Below are 5,822 nucleotides of genomic sequence, written 5' to 3'. Positions count from 1 at the left end.
CGCGAGCGCGTTCCGAGGAGGTTCATGAAACATTTGTTGGAGATGGAGGAAAATGTTTCCGATGAGAAATGTAAAGCTGCAGTTTTTCTCCCTACCCGATAATAAATGGGATAATCACTTTACCATGTTAAAAGGGAAACTCATTCTCCTACTTATTTTACACAAAATAGTAAATATCTCTCATAAACAACTTCAAAACAAATAAAATGTCAATGAACCAAATTAATTTCATTTTTTCGACGAACAGGTTGTAATCGTAGTGTTACATTTCTGGCCCAAAAATGTGAATCGGTCCAAGTCGATGTAGCTTCTGGCGCAATTTTCAATGAATATCTTCGAAGCGGTGAGAAACAACGAACTTTGGGTCATGATCGTTTTTGTAGGTTTCTTGTTGCTTCACAAAGAACGGTTCGAGAGAATCTGGCTACTTTCCTTAGATTCTGAGATATTTATCGAAAACTGACCCCCTGAACGAAATTGACTTAAACCGTCACCCTGGAAGGATGAAACTTGTGCAGACATACTCTGCTTGAACAGAATGTAAAATATGAAAAAATGGCCAAACCTAGCGCATTCGCTGTAACTTTCTACTGAAATCATATCGAGCATTCTATCAATTTTTGTCCGATTCTATGGAAAATTTAACAGGAAATATATTACAGAAGAAATCAATAGATTTTCATGTTTCCATCGAAATTATTCCATTGAGACATTCCCTAGAAAATCATCGGCATAGGTGATCGAGTTTGTTTAGCTTGAATTTCGTCATCTGAAAAAGGAAAAAATGCAGTAACAATAACTCTTGACCCCCCCCCCCCCCCGCCCAACTGCCCCTCCTTCTCTATTATTGATATTGAATTGTTATGAGAATAATTTTCTGATGAAGTTTTTCAAGAAGTGTCCGCCAGTTCTCACGTAATCATGAATGCAGCACAGCGTCGTTGTCATTGGTCAATTCCATTCATTAATAAAGCTTTACCTCGGAGCCAAAAGTTGATGAAGAACTTTAGACTCACCATTTCATCCTCTTTCATCCCGCAAAATGTCTGATGGTAATTTTGGGGCACCTTGTATAAATTAGAGTTGCATACAGGGTGTTACAGAATTCGTTGAATGCATCACATCTCATACTCCCAGCTAACAAATGACAAGTAATAAAAGAAACCATTATCTCCCGTTATGTCGAGCTGGACTCAAAATTCTGAATAACTTGACAACTATGAATAATCCAGCAGAGAGAGGAATTGAGTTCATTCGTGATTTCAATGATTGTTTAAGCAAAGGCAATTTTATTGCAGGTTTTATTATAGAATATAATCAGAAAGGACTCTTAAATGCTCATGACATTGGTTCTTGGCTCTGTGTAGGGAGTCAAGCGGCTTGAATTAATTACAATTGTTATTCCAATCGACTATTTTATAATTGAATGAATCTTATTATGGAGAAGAACATTTTATACAAATTCATGCAATTGGCTGTGGTTGAGCTCATTATGTCTGGCATGAAGAAATAGGAAAATGTAAATTTTTTAATAAAAAATTCCTGTGTTTTTCCTTATATAATCCACCCATTGGAGACTTGAATTACGAATGTTTGTCAGTGAATTGCTAGTCCAAGGCTAGAGTCAACTCATTGACATTTCAAAAATATGAATTAATTAATTCTGATTCATAAAAATTGAAAATTTTAATTTTTTACGGGCGTATTACCTTATTCTAATTATTGGATTTGAATTGAACACTTGTTTTTGATGAATATCTGGAGATCTAGGGGAGATGAGAGAATTTCTATAGGAAGCTTTTTTGTAAATCCCCCTTCGCTCCACAGAAAAGGTCCTTAAGGAAAGCCCCATCTTCTCTAGATTACCTGACTCTTCTCAAAAAGTGATAGAGGATCTTCTTCATGTAATTTGATCACAAAATATCTGATTTTTGAAATTTCAAATATCTCAGAAATGAATCATTCTAGGTCAGAATGTTAACACCTCTTCTGTAGAATCGAAAATTCCCTACGAAAAAAGTCTTTTGAGATTTTCCTCGAAGATGATCCGTTCTCGGTGAATAAATATTAACAGAATGAAATTCATAGAAAAAATTCAACTTGAGCGAGAGTTTTGATAGATATCCTGGAATCTAGAGGGGACAGCGGGATTTTTATAAGGACCTTTTCTGTACAGCGAAATAAGCTCTATCAAAAAGTTATTTTGTGAAATTTCGCCATCTGCCTTGAATTCAAAGATGTTTACCAAAGACGACGAATGGAATGTGAAAATAAATAAAATCTCTTTTAAATATCAAAGTAACGGAAAAGGAGCAGCTTAGAATATTGAGATGTACTTCGTATCATCTACTCCAACATCGTCTATACCCCTTTTGAAAACAACCCTCATGCATTTATCAACTGTCTCATTAGCATTTCTTTCGTTATCCAAGATGAGCTCTACTCACGATAACTAGTGATTTCAGGAGATAATTACATAATTAACAAGAATAGTATTCTCGAATTGTCCGTTCTCGATTAGTTACATCTTTTTAAATATTGAATCATCTTGATTATGAGAGGTTTTCGAAGATGAATTCAAGGAAAAAATATTTGCCTGGAGTTTAGTTGTCTAGGAGAAAGTACCCTTCATATTCCCCCCTTAAGTGAATGACAATATTTTATTCAGATAAATAACAATATCGATCAATAACTAAGACTTGGAATAACTAAGACTTTGGAATCTTCATAAAAAGAATGGAAATCAATGCGTTCATTCAAGTGCTAATGAACTCGTAAAATCAAATTTCGAAACTAATCGCAGAAGTTATTTTCCCATAGAATCTAATTGTGGATTAATTGTGGCGTTAAGATATAAAACATAATTCATGACCAATATATGAATGTTGCGTGTGGATATTATTTGAAAAGACACATCTTGATTGAAAATACTCTAGTCACTCAAGTCGCCAATTTCATTCAAGTATTCTTTCATCATCTTCTGATTCTCCTTCAAATCTTGCATCACTCCATTCCCTCTTTTTATATTCTTTGCCATAGCATCCAACTTATCCCAGATCCTCTTACAGCTGCCATTGCTCTTCTCCAACACAGATTGAAATTTAGCATTTCGTTCATCCGTTTCTGCAACTGTGGGAAAATTGGAGAGTTTTTATTACCAATTTTGAATAACAGTAGTCCACCACAGAACATCCAATTCGATATATCCCGCGTGTTATCCAGACTAGAAATCTCAAAAGAATGAGTTGTATTGGAGAATCCAAATCAATCGATTTTTTACCTCGGAAAATTGAATATTTCTCAGTAAATTCTCATATTGAGGATGTATTTCAACTTGGAGCCTATTCCCACGGTTTTTCTTTGAATTGCTGATGAATTGTTGATCGGATTAATGTGAAAAATATAAGGTTTTTGCGTTTTATCATTATTCAATGGCTTACAAAGTTTTATTATCATGCAACCATTTTACTGGATTTTTTCTCAAGTTTTGTAAATACTTGAAAAGTTGAGAAAAAAACGCAGAAAAATGACTGCACGATTATAAAACGTCGTGGGGCATTAAATAATGATAAAACGGAAAAACGTTATATTTTTTTATGCCAATCCGATCAACATTTTGTCAAAAATTTTGAAACAAAGTGAAAATAGTCTGAAAGTATGAGATACATCCTCGATTCCTTTCTATGGAACGAAACGAACAGTTAAAACACTGATATGGAATGTTACTGACACGGAGCATTTTCAAAGCGATTTTCCTTAAAATCCAATTGAGTCATTGAGAGCAACACGCGAGAGCAATGTGCAAAAAAATGAGTCCTAGAGATCAAAATTCATTTTATACTGGGATATTTTTCTGACAACACTCAGAGGTCATTTTTACACCATTTTGTTGAATTGTGTATATGCTATTTTCAAATAAATTATTATTAACCATTCCAGACCGTCAATTGATCAGAAAATACCTCAGGATGTTAATATCATATTTATATAATAGTTTAACCTTCAAAGTCCATTCATCACCATACTACTTCAACACCCGAATTTGTTGTTGAGCAGATTGAATATTTGACAAAGAATATAATATTTCATGACCTCGAATTTACCTTTGGCATCGAATGATGTTGATGGGAACATTTTGTGATTCTCTCGGTAGTTCAGAACGTCTCGAAATCTGTGATGGGGATGAAATTACATATCACAAGAGGAAAGTTTGAAGTTGAAGAAAAAGAAAGTTATTTAAAGCCCCATTGCTTTATCAAAGGTCGAAATTAAGAAATTATTCAAGTGCACTTAACTGTTTGGCGATTTTTTACTCACAATGCACCTGCACAAGTGACACTTGAGGATATCGATCAATCTTCGGGAGGAGTACTCGATTGTGAACGACCGATTGTCACGGTTAAGAATTAATTATTAAAGCAATTCTTATTTAACTATATCAAATTAAATACTTTATTATAATGATTACTCAGGATACATCTTATCTCTTTNAAAATAAAAAAATTAAAAATAAAATGACTTTGTCGAGTTTATTTTACTTGAGGCTCACCTGCGTCATGTAACGAATCGCCCAGGTCAACTTCCAGTACTCTCCTTGTCAATTTTCTGTAGAATAATTTGAGGGGGGGGGNATTACTTACTCCACCAACACCCAAGGTGGCAGCACTCATCATACTAGTACAAATGTACATACATATACTCAACACGCCTCTTTACATTTGTACTTGTTCATTTTATATCAATTTTAACGGAGTTCTTAGTTTAATCAATTTCTCTTTGTTCAACGACTTCGTGAGTAGGTCAGCCATGTTTTCTTCTGTATTAATTTTAAGGCCCGCATGGAGGTTCGAAACCCCTCCCCCCTCCACCCACCCCCCCTCGTCTATGTTCTCTGCCATCTAAGATGGCGTATTTCCCCCACTGTTCTCCGGTACTTTTTGGGGGCAATTTTATAGCCTAAAGGGAATAAAAAAAGAAAAAAGGGCGATGTAGCGCGAATTCTATTTTATTGATTAATTTTTTGAGCCTAATTTTATAAAGAATAAAAAAAAACTCGCGCCGTAAGAAGTAGACAAAGTTTTGGGGGAAGAGTATGCACTGAGGGTAGATAATCTTGTTAGTGTAGATAACCCCGGTCACATTTCACTTCCGACAAAAATTTCACTGAACACAAAATAAATCTAAAAATTTCGCGTATGTAGCGCGATTACAAATTTTTCCCCCGAATTATTAAAACTACACTTATTATAAATAAATAAACACTCGCGAAATAAGAAGTGTACAACGAGCTGGCGATCAGCTGTCATAGCCGAACACTGAGGGAAGATAATCCACGGCGACTCAATGCTCCAGTGAAAATGCGGCAAGTCCCATGCCTACCTAGCGCTCCTTTTTACCGACCGCGACTAAGGCGATGTTTTCACGCCGGCACTGTCATACGGTTCCGTACGATGTAAACACTATTAGAGAAGGGGGTGGGGTGGAGAGGCCGGCGTTTTGCAAATCTCTCCGCACCTCTTTTCACCCACAAATATCTCAAAATTGGCCAATAATGGCCAATTTTTATTTAAAAAAAACAAGTTTTCAGGGAAAGAAGTTTTTTGAGGATCGAAAAGATTCTTTTTTTATTTTATTTTCAATTTGGGGTGTTTTTAACAAAAGTTGCGGAATTTTTTCACGGGGGGCGACTCCGTATGGGGGAAAGTGAATGATTTGGGCCGATAATAATCATCATTATTTTGTCATCACGTGTTGTGTTATGTTGTGTTGTGTGTGCTTTGGAATCAAACAGGTATGTAAATTTCATTCTTTTTTCACGTTTC

The 5,822-nt window shown here is 35.3% G+C and overlaps 1 long non-coding RNA gene across 1 annotated transcript; it reads right to left on the bottom strand.

Moving 5' to 3' along the window:
* Positions 1-2,704: 2,704 nt before the first annotated feature.
* LOC107043606 lies at positions 2,705-4,481 on the bottom strand. The gene is made up of 3 exons (XR_001461256.1): positions 4,296-4,481; positions 4,104-4,171; positions 2,705-3,129 (listed from the first exon to the last, which is right to left on the bottom strand). It is a non-coding gene; the product is annotated as an uncharacterized LOC107043606 (long non-coding RNA).
* Between the last annotated feature and the right edge of the window lie 1,341 nt (positions 4,482-5,822).

This window comes from Diachasma alloeum, unplaced genomic scaffold (genome assembly GCF_001412515.2).
Source record: "Diachasma alloeum isolate Michigan unplaced genomic scaffold, Dall2.0 Dall_scaffold_00604, whole genome shotgun sequence".
Taxonomy (NCBI): domain Eukaryota; kingdom Metazoa; phylum Arthropoda; class Insecta; order Hymenoptera; family Braconidae; genus Diachasma; species Diachasma alloeum.
The sequence above is the reverse complement of the archived record's forward strand: the minus strand, read 5'-3'. Positions and strand labels throughout refer to the sequence as shown.